The 17,091-nt window shown below is 36.4% G+C and overlaps 1 long non-coding RNA gene across 1 annotated transcript in view; it reads right to left on the minus strand.

Moving 5' to 3' along the window:
* The window catches only part of LOC134739135 (uncharacterized), a 97,868-nt gene that overhangs the window by 67,500 nt on the left and 13,277 nt on the right, over positions 1-17,091 (minus strand). The window contains exon 2 of the long non-coding RNA XR_010125645.1: positions 16,858-16,926. This is a non-coding gene — a long non-coding RNA (uncharacterized LOC134739135). The remainder of the gene's footprint in view (positions 1-16,857; positions 16,927-17,091) is intronic.

Here is a 17,091-nt window from a genome sequence, read left to right on the forward strand (position 1 = left end):
TACAAAGTACAATAAAATCTGTGAAAAGTCTGTATTTATTTAGATGAAAAGAATTAGATTTTTAATATATAAACATTGAGAGCAAGAAAAAGCAAAATAAAAACTGATGCTTCTAAAAAGAGGAAGATAAATATGAGCATAATGTCCTTCAGAGGGGAATATGGGATCAGTACCAAGATTATGACAAGAATGGTTAGCTTCAGAGGGAAAGGGTCATTGAGACATAAAAACAAGGACCTATAAGGAGGCTTAGAAAAAGACTATACTTTCAAAAACAAAAGAAAACAAAACAAAAAGACCAGAGAGTTGTCCAATGTCAATAACGACAAAGATAGAATTGAGGGATAAAGAAGCATACCTACCAAAAAGGAGTGTAAAAAATCTGTCATGTAGCACTAATGAAATGCAAGTGCATTGACTGTTCAAGGACCAAATTCACATCTTGTTTCAGCTAGGAAAACACGGAAAAGTATGATGGGGGATGAATATGTGCAAAGACAAAGGGAGAAGTATAACAGGGCCTGAATTCAGAGTATGATAAATTCAGTGTGGTAGGAGCATAAGCGTGTGTCAGAACATGATGTATTCAGGGAAGAAACAAATGATACCTTCATTAAGAATGATTCTAGGATAACAGTGAAAATCACTTTTGTTACTTGCCCTAAAAAAGAACACCTTCTCTGAGAGCTAAGTCACCTTATATGCCTTGAGATATAATTCCCACATTTCTTTACAAGGCAACCCGTTCAGCTCCACCTCACACACTTGATGTGTACGTTGACAATAATTTAATGAAATTGAATCCTGGCAAAGCTGGCCAGGTGTCAAAGTACTTTCCATTATGCAGAAGTTTCCTTGCCAGTGTTTACCATCCAATGTAAATTGAAAACCTGGTTAAGTACTTATATAATAAGTAGAGTCAACCAACATAATTATGAGTCTTTTTCATTTCACAATTAAGAAATGGCCTTATTATAATTATTTGAAGAAGTGGTGTCCTTTACACTTTCCTTTTAAATATATAATAAAGCACCAAAGAGTGTTCTTCTGTGAGCAAAATCAATGCTTTTAATTCTAACATACTAAAAGTAAAGTTGTTTTATTTTCTGTGACTATATCTGAAATTACTGACTGAAAATTTTTTGTGTGCAAAGTCTTTTGCCAATTTATTTATACATTCCTTCAACAACATTTTATTATGTACTTAAGTACCAGGAACCATGCTATGTGCCCAAGACTGTGGTGAAGGAAATCAAGCAATTCCTAGTCTCATAGAGCTCAGAGTTAAATAATAACACAAACAGATTCAGAGGTAAGAAAAATATAAGTGTTCTACAGAAAAGAAAAATGTGATCCTATAAGAGTGTAACAATAATAACAAAAAACTTAATCTAGTCTGGAGCTTGGTGAAGGATTCCTGAGAAAAAGCAAACACCACCATAGAAGACTCAATTGTATGCTGCCAACAAGAGACTCACATTACCTTCAATGACACTCATAAACTGAAAGTGAATAGATGAAAAAAGATATTTCATGCAAATGCAGACCAAAAGAGAGGAGAGGTAACTATATTTATTTCAGACAAAAGAGACTTTAGGCCCAAAACATAAAAATAACACAAAGAATGTCATTATATAGTGATAAATGGATCATTTCATCAAGAGAATATGAGAATTGTAAATATATATGCACCCAACACCAGAGCACCTAAATATACAACGCCAACACTAAAAGATCTGAAGAGAGGCAGGATACAACACAATAATTATATGGAATTTTAATACCCCACATTCAACACCAGACATATCATCTGTCTGGTGTTGAAAGTCAGAAGAAAATATTGAACTTGAACTACATTTTAGACCAAATGGATCAAACAGATATATACAAAACATTGCTCTCAACAGCAACAGAATACACATTCTTCTCAAGTGTACTTAGAACCTTTCATAGGATAGATTACATGTTAGGCCATAAATTTAAGAAGGTCAAAATCATATCAACTATCTTTGCCAACCATAATAGTATGAAACTAGAAATCAATAACAGAAAGAATCATGGAAGATTATCAAATATTAGAAATTAAATAATATGCTTCTGAACAACTATTGGATAAAAGAATAAATTAAAAGGAAAATTTAAAAACATGTTGAGACAAACAAATATGAACATACAGCATATTAAAAATTATGGTATATAGCAAAATCAGACTTAAGGGAAAGTTTACAGCAATAACACCTACATCCAAAAAAAAATCAAATAGACAACTTAATGTTACACCTTAAGAAACCAGATAAAGAAGAATAAACTAAATCCAAAGATATCAGAAGAAAGGAAATAACAATGTTGCAAGCAGAAAGAACTGAAGTAAGAGACTAGAAAAACAATATATAACATCAATGAAATCAAAAGCTGTTTCTTGAAAAGCTAAACAAACTTGACAAACAGCTAGACAAAAAAGAAGCAAGACTCAAGTAAACAAAATCATAAATGAAAAACAAGACATTACAACTGATAAAAAAATACAAAGGATAATAAGCAACTACTATGAACAACTATATGCCAAAAATCAGACAATCTATAAGTGGACAAACTCCTAGAAATATATAACCTATTAAGACTTAATTATGAAGAAATCCAAAATCTGAATAGATCAATAGCAGTAAGAATATTGAATTTGTAATAAAAAGTCTTTCATCAAAGAAAAGCCCAAGACCAGATGGCTTCATGACTGAATTGTAACAAACATTTAAGGAAGAACAAGTACTAATCCTTCTTAATCTGTTCCAAAACATTGCAGAAGAGAAAGTACTTCCAAACTTATTTTGCAAATCATTATTACCCTGATGCGTAACTCAGAAAAGAATATAAAAAAAAAAAAACTACAAGCCAATATCCCTGATGAACATAGATGCAAAAAACCACATGATCATCTCAATAGATGCAGAAAGAATAATTTGACAAAATTCAACATTTTATTATAAAAACTCTCAATAAATTAGGTATAGAAAAATTTCTCTCAACACAATAAAGGCTATATATGACAAATCCACATCTCACATCACACTCAATGGTGAAAAGTTGAAGATTTCTTCTCTGAGATCATGAATAAGAAACAGATGCCCACTTCCACCACTTCTATTCAATATAGTACTAGAAGTCCTAATCAGAGCAATTGGCCAAGAAAATAAATTACATCTACATAGGAATAAGTGAAATTGTCTCTGTTTGTTGATGACATGATCTTACACAGAGAAAATTCTAATGATTCTACAAAAAACTGATAGAACTGATAAAGGAATTTGGTAAAGTTGCAAGATATAAAATCAACCTATAAAAATAAGTAGATTTTCTATACAAACAGACTGTCTGAAAAAGAAATTAAGAAAATAATCTCATTTACAATACATTTACAATAGGATCAAGAATAAAATACTTAGGAGTAAGTAATTTAAAGAGATGGAAAATTCATATACAGAAAACTATAAAACATTGATAAAAGAAATTGAAAAATATACAAATAAATGGAAAGATATTCTATGTTCATGGATTGAAATAATTAATATTGTTAAAATAGTCATACTACCATAAGCAGTGTACACATACAATGTAATCCCTGTCAAAATTTTAATGTCATTCTTCACAGAAATAGAAAAAGAATCCTAAAACTCATATGGAACCATAAAATTCCTGAATAGCCAAAGCCATCTTGAGCTAAAAGAAGAAAGTTGGAGTCATCAGACTACTGGATTTCAAAATATATTACAAAGCTCTAGTAACCAAAAAGCATGGCACTGGCATAAAAACAGACATATGGATCAATGGAATGGAATAGAGAGCCCAGAAAAAAAATTCCACTGAATATCCACATACAGAAGAATAAATACAGACCGTTATCTCACTGCTTAAAAAAAAATAGACTCAAAATCACTTAAACATAAGCACAGAAATAGTTAAACTACTAGGAGAAAACATAGGGGAAAAGCTCTATGACATTGGTCTGGGCTGTAATTTCGTGGTTACATTCCCCAAAACACAGGCAACAAAAGCAAAAATAAACTAGTAGGATTGCATCAAATTTAAAAACTTCTGCATACCAAAGCAAACAATTAACAGAGTAAAGGGATAATCCACAGACTGAGAGAAATATTTGTAAGTCATACATTGGATTAAGGGCTGATGTCCAAAATGTACAAAGAACTCAGAGTACTCAACAACAAGAAAATAATAACCATATTAAAAAATGTGCAAAGGACTTGAAAAGACATTTCTCAAAAGAAGACATGAAAATGTCCAACAGATATATAACAAAATGCTCAACAAGTCTAATCAGAGAAATGCAAAGTAAAATCACAATAATATATCACCGCATAACTGTTTTCATGCTAGGGTCAGGGGAGTTGATGTTGAGTAGGAAAACAGATGTCAATAACCAAAGGGTACAAAGTTTCAGCCAGGCAGGAGGAATAAGTTCTGGTGACCTATTGGACAGCATGGTAAGTGCAGTTAATAGTAATGTATTGTATATTTCAAAATAGCTAAAAGAATTTTAAATGTTCTCACCACAAAGAAATGATCAATATTTGTGGTAATGAATATGTTAATTATCCTGATTTGATCATTCCACAATGTATATATACTTGTATTAAAACATCACATTGTATCCCCTAAATATATACAATTATTATATGTTAATAGAAAACAAAATAAAACTTTTTCTTAAAAGAAGTGTTGACTAGGCGAAGTGGCTCATGCTTGTAATCCCAGCATTTTGAGGCCAAGGTGGGTGGATCACCTGAGGTCAGGAGTTAGAGACCAGCCTCAACATGGAGAAACCCTGTCTCTACTAAAAATACAAAATTAGCGGGGTGTGGTGGTGCATGCCTGTAATCTCAGCTACTCGGGAGGCTGAGGCAGGAGAATTGCTTGAACCTGGGAGGCGGAGGTTGCGATGAGCCAAGATCACACCATTGCACTCCAGCCTGGGCAACAAGAGCAAAACTCCGTCTCAAAAAAAAAAAAAAAAGAAGTGTTATGAAAACAAGAGATAAAATGATAAACAGGCTTAACCTCAAAGAAGGAGTCAGATTACTTCCTGCCAGCAGACTCAGGGAAAGTTATCTTTATTTAAAAGATACTATAGCCACACTTTATTGACTTTGGTCCCTCCAGGTTTTCATTCTTAATCAAGGAATGAATCTGTCCTCAAAAAAAGCACAGAAAATATCTCCCACCAGGACATACAAAACAGGAAGAGGTTTTTTTGGAGGATGTTATAGTGTTAGTAAGGGGTCATATCAAATCATTGGTTTTAAACATTTTCTAAAAGCATCTTTGCCTAGAGTAAATAAGAATGAGGCAGTGTAAGGCAGAAAAACACATAACTTTCTCAGACTTATAAATAAGGGCTCAGAGCAAGAGAAGTTATTAAGAACTGAAAGAAGCTGTCTAGGCTTTTCTTTAAAAAAAAAAAAACACAGCAATTCTGGCACAAGGAAACATATTATCCTTTCATTCATAGAATGACATAGAATGATATTTCCTGTCTATGTATTGAATTTATTTTGCTTTCTTAATGTAGGGTCTCTCAGTATGTGGTTTCACATTTGTTTATGCTCATGTAGCCAACTGTGCATTGCTACAAAAAGGAATCCTAGGTCTTAGAAAAAAAAGAAGAAATTTTGTTTCTCCAAAATGTAAATTCCTAAACAATTTACTATTCCCTAAAATATAAAATTTGAATGAAAATATTTCTTTTAACATTTTGTAAAAGGCTTGTAATAGTTATCACACAAGCAGCTAAACAAAATGGAGCTCTGTTTACAGAGCACAATCACTGTAACAAGCTGAGCAGCAGAAATGTCAGCAATTGCTATCCTTTCATCTCCAGTCCTGTTTTGATGAGTTTAAAAAAAAAAATAGCAAACCAAACTAGTATCCAAAGTCTCATAAAAAAAATCAAATGTGGTAGCCAAAATGATATTATAGAATCCATTTTTGCATTCCTGGGCAAGATGGCCGAATAGGAACAGCTGCAGTCTGCAGCTCTCAGCAAGACCAATGCAGAAGGTGTGTGATTTCTGCATTTCCAACTAAAGTACCTGGTTCATCTCACTGGGACTGGTTAGACAGTGGGTTCAGCCCATGGAAAGCAAGCAGAAGCACGGTGGGGCATTGCCTCACCTGGGAAGCACAAGGGATCAGGGAACTCCCTCCTCTAGTCAAGGGAAGCCTTGAGGGACCCTGCCATGAGGGACATGGCTATCTGGCCCAGATACCACGCTTTTCCCATGGTCTTTGCAACCCACAGACCAGATGATTCCCTTGGGTGCCTACACCACACGGGCCCTGGGTTTCAAGCAGAAAACTGGTTGGCCATTTGGGAAGACACTAAGCTAGTGCGGGAGTTTTTTTGGACCCCAGTGGCACCTGGAATGCCAGCAAGACAGAACCCTTCACTCCCTGGAAAGGGGACTGAAGTCAGGGAGCCAAGAGGTCTTGCTCAGTGGATCCCACCCCCATGGAGCCCAGCAAGCTAAGATCCACTGGCTTAAAATTCTCACTGCCAGCACAGCAGTCTGAAGTCGATGTGGGATGCTCAACCTTGGTGTGGGGAGGGGTGTCTGCCATTACTGAGGCTTGAGTAGGCTGTTTTCTCCTCAGGGTGCAAACAAAGCTGCCAGGAAGTTTGGATTGGGCGGAGCCCACTGCAGCACCACAAAGCCTCTGTAGCCAGACTGCCTCTCTAGAGTCCTCCTCTCCAGGAAGGCCATCTCTGAAAGAAAGGCAACAACCCCAGTCAGGGGATTATAGATAAAACTCCCATCTCCCTCAGACAGAGGACCTGAGGGAAGGGGCGGCTGTGGGTGCAGCTTCAGCAGACTTAAATGTTCCTGTCTGCTGGCTCTGAACAGAGCAGCAGATCTCCCAGCATAGTGTTCGAGCTCTGCTAAGGGACAGACTGCCTCCTCAAGTGGGTCTCTGACCCCCGTGCCTCCTGACTGGGAGATACCTCCCAGCAGGGATCGACAGACACCTCATACAGGAGAGCTCCAGCTGGCATCTGGTGGGTGCCCCTCTGGGACAAAGCTTCCAGAGGAAGGAGCAGGCAGCAATCTTTGTTGTTCAGCAGCCTCCGCTGGAGATACTCAGGCAAACAGGGTCTGGAGTGTACCTCCAGCAAATTTCAGCAGACCTGCAGAAGAGGAGCCTGACAGTTAAAAGGAAAACTAAAAAGGAGAAAGCAATAGCATCAACATCAACAAAAAGGACAACCATGCAAAAACTCCATCCGAAGGTCACCATCAGCAAAGACGAAAGGTAGATAAATCCCTGAAGATGAGGAAAAACCAGCTCAAAAAGGGTGAAAATTCCAAAAACCAGAATGACTCTTCTCCTCCAAGGGATCGCAACTTCTCACCAGCAAGGGAACAAAAGTGGACAGAGAATGAGTTTGATGAATTGATAGAAGTAGGCTTCAGAAGGTGGGTAATAAGAAACTTCTCTGAGCTAAAGGAGCATGTTGTAACCCAATGCAAGGAAGCTAAGAACATTGAAAAAACGTTAGAGAAATTGCTAACTAGAATAACCAGTTTAGAAAAGAACATAAATAACCTGATGGAGCTGAAAAACATGACATGAGAATTTTATGAAGCATACACAAGTATCAGTAGCTGAACTGATCAAGCAGAAGAAAGGATATCAGAGGTAGAAGATCAACTTAATGAAATAAAGCATGAAGACAAGATTAGAGAAAAAAAGAATGAAAAGGAATGAACAAAGCCTCCAAGAAATATGGGACTATGTGAAAAGACCAAACCTACATTTGATTGGTGTACCTGAAAGTGATGGAGAGAATGGAATCAAGTTGGAAAACACTATTCAGGATATTATCCAGGAGAACTTCCCCAACCTAGCAAGACAGGCCAACATTCAAATTCAGGAAATACAGAGAACATCACAAAGATACTCCATGAGAAGAGCAACCCCAAGGCACACAATGGTCAGATTCACCAAGATTGAAATGAGGGAAAAAATATTAAGGGAAGCCAGAGAGAAAGGTTGGGTTACTGACAAAGGGAAACCCATCAGACTAACAGCAGATCTCTCTGCAGAAACCCTACAAGCCAGAAGAGAGTGGGGGCCAATATTCAACATTCTTAAGAAAAGAATCTTCAACCCAGAATTTCATATCCAGCCAAACTAAGCTTCATAAGTGAAGGAGAAATAAAATCCTTTACAGACAAGCAAATGTTGAGGGATTTTGTCACCACCAGGCCTGCCTTACAAGAGCTCCTGAAGAAAGCACTAAATATGGAAAGGAAAAACCGGTACCAGCCACTGCAAAAACAAACCAAAATGTAAAGGCCATCAACACTATGAAGAAACTGCATCAACTAATGGACAAAATAACTAGCTAGAATCATAATGAAAGGATCAAATTCACACATAAAAATATTAACCTTAAGTGTAAATGGACTAAATGCCCCAATTAAAAGGCACAGACTGGCAAATTGGATAAAGAGTCAAGACCCATCAGTGTGCTATATTCAGGAGACCCATCTCACATGCAAAGACATATAGAGGCTCAAAATAAAGGGGTGGAGGAAGATTTACCAAGCAAATCAAAAGCAAAAAAAAAAAAAAAAAGATCAAGGGTTGCAATCTTAGTCTCTGATAAAACAGACTTTAAACCAACAAAGATAAAAAAAAGACAAAGAAGGACATTACATAATGGTAAAGGGATCAATGAAACAAGAAGAGCTAACTATCCTAAATATATACACAATACAGGAGCAACCAGATTCATAAAGCAGGTTTTTAGAGACCTATTAAGAGACTTAAACTCCCACATATTAGTAGTGGGAGACTTTAACACCCCACAGTCAATATTAGTCAGATCAATGAGACAGAAAATTAACAAGGATATTCAGGACTTGAACTCAGCTCTGGACCAAGCAGACCTAATAGACATCTACAGACCTCTCCACACCAAATCAACATAATATACATTCTTCTCAGAACCACATAGCATTTATTCTAAAATCAACATCATTATTGGATGTAAAACAATCCTCAGCAAATGCAGAAGAATGGAAGTCATAACAAAGAGTCTGTCAGACCACGGTGCAATCAAATTAGAACACAGGATTAAGAAACTCACTCAAAACTGCACAACTACGTGGAAACTGAACAACCTGCTCCTGAATGGCTACTGGGTAAATAACAAAATTAAGGCAGAAATAAATAAGTTTTTTGAAACCAATGAGAACAAAGACACAACATACCAGCATCTATGGGGCACGGCTAAAGCAGAGTTTAGTGGAAATTTTATAGCACTAAATGCCCACATCAGAAAGCAGGAAAGATCTAAAATCAACACTGTAACATCACAACAGAAAGAGCTAGAAAAGCCAAGAGCAAATAAATTCAAAAGCTAGCAGAAGGCCAGAAATAACTAAGATCAGAGCAGAACTGAAGGAGATAGAGACACGAAAAACACTTCAAAGAATCAATGCGTTCAGGAGCTGGTTTTTTGAAAAGATTAACAAAATAGATAGACCACTAGCCATACTAATAAAGAAGAAAAGAGAGAAGAATCTAATAGACACAATAAAAAATGATAAAGGGGATATAAACACTGATCCCAGAGAAATACAGACTACCATCAGAGAATGCTATAAACACCTCTAAGCAAAAAAACTAGAAAATCTAGAAGAAATGGATAAATTCTTGGACACATACACCCTCATAAGACTAAACCAGGAACAGGTCAAATCCCCAAATAGACCAATAGCCAGTTCTGAAATTGTGGCAGAAATTAATAGCTTACCAACTGAAAAAAGCCCAGGACCAGGCAGATTCACAGCCAAATTCTACCAGCGGTACAAAGAGGAGTTTGTTCCATTCCTTCTGAAATTATTCCAAACAATAGAAAAAAAGGGACTCCTCCCTAATTCATTTTAAGAGGCTAGTATCATCCTGATACCAAAACCTGGCAAAGACACAATAAAAAAAGAAAATTTCAGGCCAGTATCCCTGATGAACATCAAGGAGAAAATCCTCAATAAAATACTGGCAACCTGAATCCAGCAGCACATCAAAAAGCTTATCCACCACGATTAAGTCGGCTTCATCTCTGGGATGCAAGGCTGGTTCAACATACACAAATTGACAAATGTAATCCACCACATAAACAGAACCAAGGACAAAAAACACATGATTACCTCAATAGATGCAGAAAAGGCCTTCCATAAAATTCAACATCCCTTCATGCTAAAAACACTCAATAAAGTAGGTATTGATGGTATTATCTCAAAATAATAAGAGCTATTTATGACAAACCTACAGCCAATATCATACTGGATGGACAAAAGCTGGAAGCATTCCCTTTGAAAACCGGCACAAGATAGGGATGCCCTCTTTCACCACTCCTATTTAACATAGTATTGGAAGTTCTGGCCAGGGCAATCAGGCAAGAGAAAGAAATAAAGGGTATTCAAATAGGAAGAGAGAAAGTCGAATTATCTCTGTTTGCAGATGGCATGATTGTATATTTAGAGAACCCCATCATCTCAGCTCAAAAACTCCTTAAACTGATAAGCAACTTCAGCAACGTCTCAGGATACAAAATCAATGTGCAAAATTCACAAGCATTCCTATACACCAGTAATAGACAAACAGAAAATCAAATCATGAGCAAACTCCAATTCACAATTGCTACAAAGAGAATAAAATACCTAGGAACACAACTTCCAAGGGATGTGAAGCACCTCTTCAGGGAGAACTACAAAACACTGCTCAAGGAAATAAGAGAGGACACAAACAAATGGAAAACTCATTTATTCCTATCCATGCTTATGGATAGGAAGAATCAATATTGTGAAAATGGCCATACTGCCCAAAGTAATTTATAGATTCAATGCTATTCCCATCAAGCTACCATTGACTTTCTTTACGGAAATAGAAAAAAACTACTTTAAACATCATATGGAACCAAAAACGACAATCCTATGCAAAAAGAACAAAGCTGGAGGCATCACGCTACCTGACTTCAAACTATACTACAAGGCTACAGTAACCAAAATAGCATGATACTGGTACTAAAACAGATGCATAGACCGATGGAACAAAACAGAGTTCTCAGAAATAACACCACATATCTACAACCATCTGATCTTTGAAAAACCTGACAAAACAAGAAATGGGGAAAGGATTCCCGATTTAATAAATGGTGTTGGGAAAACTGGCTAGCCATATGCAGAAAACTGAAACTAGACCCCTTACTTACACCTTATACAAAAATCAACTCATGGTCAAGTAAAGATTTAAACATAAAATCTAAAATCATAAAAACCCTAGAAGGAAACCTAGGCAATACCATTCAGGACATAGTTATGGGCAAAGACTTCATGACTAAAATGCCAAAAGTAATGACAACAAAAGCCAAAATTGACAAATGGGATCTAATTAATCTAAAGAGCTTCTGCACAGCAAAAGAAACCGTCATCAGAGTGAACAGGAAACTTAGAGAATGGGAGAAAATTTTTGCAATCTATCCATCTGACAAAGGGCTAATATCCGGAATCTACAAGGAGCTTAAACGAATTTACAAGAAAAAAAAAACTCCATCAAAAACTGGGCAAAGGATATGAACAGACACCTTTTAAAGGAACAGATTTATGCGGCCAACAAACATATGAAAAAAAAAGCTCATCATCTCTAGTCATTAGAGAAATGCAAATCAAAACCACAATGAGATACCATCTTACCCCTGTTAGAATGGTGATCATCAAAAAGTCAGGAAACAACAGATGCTGGAGAGGACATGGAGAAATAGTAACACTTTTACACTGTTGGTCAGAGTATAAATTAGTTCAACCATTGTGGAAGACAGTGTGGCAATTCCTCAAGGATCTAGAACTAGAAATACCATTTGACCCAGCAATCCTGTTATTGGATATATACCCAAAGGATTATAAATCATTCTGCTGTAAAGACACATGCACACATATGTTTATTGCAGCACCATTCATAATAACAAAGACTTGGAACCAATCCAAATGCCCATTAATGTTAGACTGTATAAAGAAAATGTGGCACATACACACCACGGAATACTACACAGCCATAAAAAAGAATGAGTCCATGTCCTTTGCAGGGACATGGATGAAACTGGAAACCATCATTCTCAGCAAAATAACACAGGATCAGAAAACCAAACATCATATGTTCTCATTCATAAGTGGGAATTGAACAATGACAACATATGGGCACAGGGAGGGAAACATCACACACCCAGGTCTGTCAGGGGGCTGGGGACTAGTAGAGGGATAGCGTTAGGAGAAATACCTAATGTAGGTGTCGGGTTGATGGGTGCAGCAAACCACCATGGCACATGTATGCCTATGTAACAAACCTGCACGTTCTACACATGTATCCTAGAACTTAAAGTATAATAAAAAAGAATCCTTTCTTGCATTTTTATTAAAGTTTACATAAAACTATTCAGAATCCAGACTTACTGCTATCTAAATTTTAAATCATACAAATGCTATTGTGTGTGAGAGTATGCTTGCACACAGATGGGCAGCCTAAAAAAGCCATATTCCTCATAACAAATGGTGCTATGAATTCTTAAATGAATGTAAATAAGGATTTATGTTGATGTATCTGTGGTCCAAAAACCCTACTGCGTTGTTACCCCATAGATTTAAATGCTGTAGCGATCAATTCATCTAGTACAAAGAATAAAGCATTATACTATTTCTCAGTTTCCTTCTGCTCTCTCACATTTTTTAAAGGCTATTAATTGATAGTGTAAGATTTTTCTTCATTAATAAAATATGGTTTATTCTAATGGTCATTATAGTAAAGATACTCTGCAGTGAGGCTGTTAAAAGAGGGTATGGCACACATCTGGCAATGCTTACTTCATTCCCTGTGAGCATCAAGCAACTGTCATTCTGCTAAATGAGTTGTCATTAGCAGTCAGATTTTTATTCCAGCCTTTTGGAGAAACACAGAAAGAAATCTAACTTTGAAGTAATGTCTATTGGAGGAGCTTTAATAGAGATGAAGTCTTAGTAAATCCCTTCTCCCATGTTCCCCATCCTAATATATTAGTAGTCTTTCTAAAATGGGAAGGTATTTGGCATGGGACTGGTGACCTAAAATTACCTCTGAAATCTGGCAAGGTATTTCAACACTGGCATGAATATTGTTTCCTCTCAGCCAGCATTTTTGGCAGGCATCTTATGCATTGCAAGTACCTACCAAAAATGGGAATTAGATAAGGTGACTTGCAAATATGAATTAGCAATGGTTTCCTTTATTCAGGTTGGAATTTTCATAAGAAATTATGGTCTTAGCTTTCTTAGTCTTCCTTTGTAGTTACACTATGGCAATTTCAAAATTTTCCCTGAAGACAGACCTTATTGTACTAACAGATTTTCAACCTCCGGATAACTCCCTTCCTCCCTTCCTCCCTTCCTTCCTTCCTTTTTCCTTCCTTCCTCTCTTTCCTTCTTTCTCTCTTTCTTTTCTTTCTTTCTTTTTTCTTTCTTCGTTTCTCTCATATAAATAGTATATCTTCATGTGCCCATATTTCATTTTATCATGCCAAAATTTATATTTTTCTCATTTACTGTGTTTCTACTGAACTCTCAAATTTGTACTAAATGAGGAAGTGGTTGAACTTTTCAGAGACAAAACGTTATCATTTCATTAACTCAAAAAACTTAATTAGATCCCTATGAGGGCAGTTGTTTCCAACCTGAAATTCTTTGCTACCTAAGGGTTCCCAAAGATATTAATAGAAATCTGAAGTTACTTTAAATATTTCAGAGATTTAATTAGCTATAATTTGTATTTGCGTGTAATGAGACTGTATAGGCTAAATAAAATTGCAACTTTCTTTGCTTTGGCTACAGTTATATCACAACTTTGATAATCCCAAGGTGATCCCAGAAACTTCACTTCATGGATACATCATAGTATGTAATATCTCCTGAAGTGATATATATTATATCTGAAAATGAATGGCACCCCTACATATCCTTATTTTTTTAGCTCCAGACTATAGCTATTAACATAAGTTCTCATACATACACACACACCCAAAAACCTGTAAATCATATTGCCACAGCATACTCAGGATAATAATGATAACCTCAAATACAATGAATTTGTGAAAAAATAAAGTTTTTAATCCCTTTATAAGAGTCATCAAATGGTTAATGAAGAGTATAGGTCAACATTGCTGCCTGGAGATGAGAACTGGGCAGGCACCCAGGCTCCCTACCAGCTCATTCATCAACTCCATAACATTCAAAGAAAATACAAATCTGGGTGAAATGACTGTCACTGCGTCATGTACCTCCATGAGTGTTTAAACCTTCAGAGACCAATGCTCTGCTATAGTTCAAGTCACACATACCACTGTTTATCTCAGACTGAGGATGGGCTCTTATTGGCATGTACACACACTTTTTTTAAAAAAGTGAGGAAATTATACTAAATAAATGCAACTTGAACAAAACCTTTCAAAATATAAAATCCATTGATGAGGGGTTGGGAATAACAAAAGGAGGCTTGGAAGGTGGAAAGTGTAACATTTAGCATTTTTGTGTTTTGTCTTGCTACAGTGGAATACTACATAGTGAGTAATTTATAATGAAAAGAAATTTATTAGCTCACATTTCTGGAAGCTGGGAACTCCAAGATCAAGGCACCGGTGTCTGGAGAGGGCTTTTTTTCTCTTTTATCCCATGGTAGAAGGGCAAACAGAAGGGGTGTGTATGTGAGAGAGAGAGAAAGAGGGAGAGAGAGAGAGCACACAGACAAAAAGAGGGCCAAACTCATCCTGTTATAGATAAGCCCTCTCCCATGATAACAAACCCACTCCTGCAATAGAAGCACTAATCTGTTTATGAGGGCAGAGCCCTTATGAACTAATCACTTCTTATTCGGGTCCATCTCCCAACACTGTTGCATTGAGGATTAAGTTCCAACATATGCTTTTTATGTTTTTGTTCGCTTTGTCAAAGATTAGTTGGCTGTAAGTATTCGAGTTTACTTCTGGGTTCTTTATTCTGTTCCCTTGTCTATGTAGCTATTTTTATACCCATACCATGCTGCCTTGGTGACTACGGCTTTATAGTGTATTTTGAAATCAGGTAATGTGATGCCTCCAGATTTGTTCTTTTTGCTTAGTCTTGCTTTGGCTATGTGGGCTCTTTTTTGGTCCCATATGAATTTTAGAATGTTTTTCTCTAATTCTGTGAAGAATGACATTGGTATTTTAATGGGAATTGTATTGAATTTGTAGATTGCTTCTGGCAATATGGTCATTTTCACAATATTGATTCTACTCATCCATGAACATAGGATGTGTTTCCATTTGTTTGTGTCGTCTATGATTTCTTTCAGCAGTGTTTTGTGGTTTTCCTTGTAGACGTCTTTCGCCTCCTTGGTTAGGTATATTCCTAAGTATTTTATTTTGTTTTATTTTTTTGCAGCTGTTGTAAAAGAGGTTGAGTTCTTGATTTGATTCTCAGCTGGTCACTGTTGGTGTATAAAAAAGCTACTAATTTGTGTACCTTAATTTTGTATCCAGAAACTTCGCTGAATCCTTTTATCAGTTCTAGGAGCTTTCTGGAGGAGTTTAGGGTTTTCTAAGTAAACAGTCGTATCATCAGCAAACAGCAACAGTTTGACTTCCTCTTTACTGATCTGAACCCCCTTTATTTCTTTCTCTTGTCCGATTGCTCTGGCTAGGACTCCCAGTACTATGTTGAAGAGGAGTGGTGACAGTGGGCATCCTTGTCTTGCTTCAGTTCTCTAAGGGAATGCTTTCAACTTTTCCCCCTTCAGTATTATGTGGGCTATGGGTTTTTCATAGATGGCCTTTATTACATTGAGGTATGTCGCTTTTATGCCAATTTTGCTATGAGTTTTAATCATAAAGCAATGCTGGATTTTGTCAAATGCTTTTTATGCATCAATTGAGATGATCATGTAAGTTTTTGTTTTTAATTCTGTTTATGTGGTGTATCACATTTATTGACTTGCGTATGTTAAACCATACCTGCATCCGTGGTATGAAACCCACTTGATCGTGGTGGATTATCTTTTTGATGTGTTATTGGATTCAGTTAGCTAGTATTTTGTTAAGGATTTTAGCATCTATGTTCATCAGGGATATTGGTCTGTAGTTTTCTTTTCTGGTTATGTCCTTTCCTGGTTTTGGTATTAGGGTGATCCTGGTTTCATAGAATGATTTAGGGAGGGTTCCCCCTTTCTCTATCTGGTGGAATAGTGTCAATATGATTGGTACCAATTCTTCTTTGAATGTCTGTTAGAATTCTGCTGTGAATCTGTCTAGTCCTGGACTTTTTTTTGTTGATAATTTTTAAATTACTATTTCAATCTTGCTGCTTGTTATTGGTCTGTTCAGGATATCTAATTCTTCCTGATTTAAGCTAGGGGGGTTGTATATTTTGTCTGTAGGAAGCTAATAAAAACTACCCTGTCCGTAGGAGAAGGGAAACGAAAGGCAATGTGGAGGAGTGTAAAGTGTATGGAATCTGAACCTACTTCAATGTGAGCTCAAATCCCACCTTCATTATTCATTATTTACTGGCAGTTTGACAAGCTATTAATTGATCACAAGTCTAGCTTCTCTGAGATAGAATGTCTCCTGGTATACTTCTCTGTTGATACATAGATGACACTTAGTCTTTGTGCTTTTTCTTACTCTGTGTTGTCGTAGAGTTTGGTGCTTGCCTCTGTTTCTGCAGCTACATCATATTATGCTTTTATGCATTTATTCATAATATTCATTTTTCAAGCACTTACTTGGTGTGGTAGGCCAGTTCCAGATGCAGGAGAAATTCACACAATGCCTGCTTCCATGGAACTTAGAATCTAACAGAAAAAGAGAGATGATAAAAATAAATACATAATAAATATTTAAATAAAAATCATAAGATTGTATCAGTTATATCTAAAGAATTAAAGTGTGTAGTAGAGGGCAACTTGCAAGCTACTTTAGACTCAAGTTTAGGAAAGGCTTTTCTGAGGGAGTGAAGT

The sequence above is a fragment of the Pongo pygmaeus genome, chromosome 2 (genome assembly GCF_028885625.2).
Source record: "Pongo pygmaeus isolate AG05252 chromosome 2, NHGRI_mPonPyg2-v2.0_pri, whole genome shotgun sequence".
In the NCBI taxonomy this organism is placed as follows: Eukaryota; Metazoa; Chordata; class Mammalia; order Primates; family Hominidae; genus Pongo; species Pongo pygmaeus.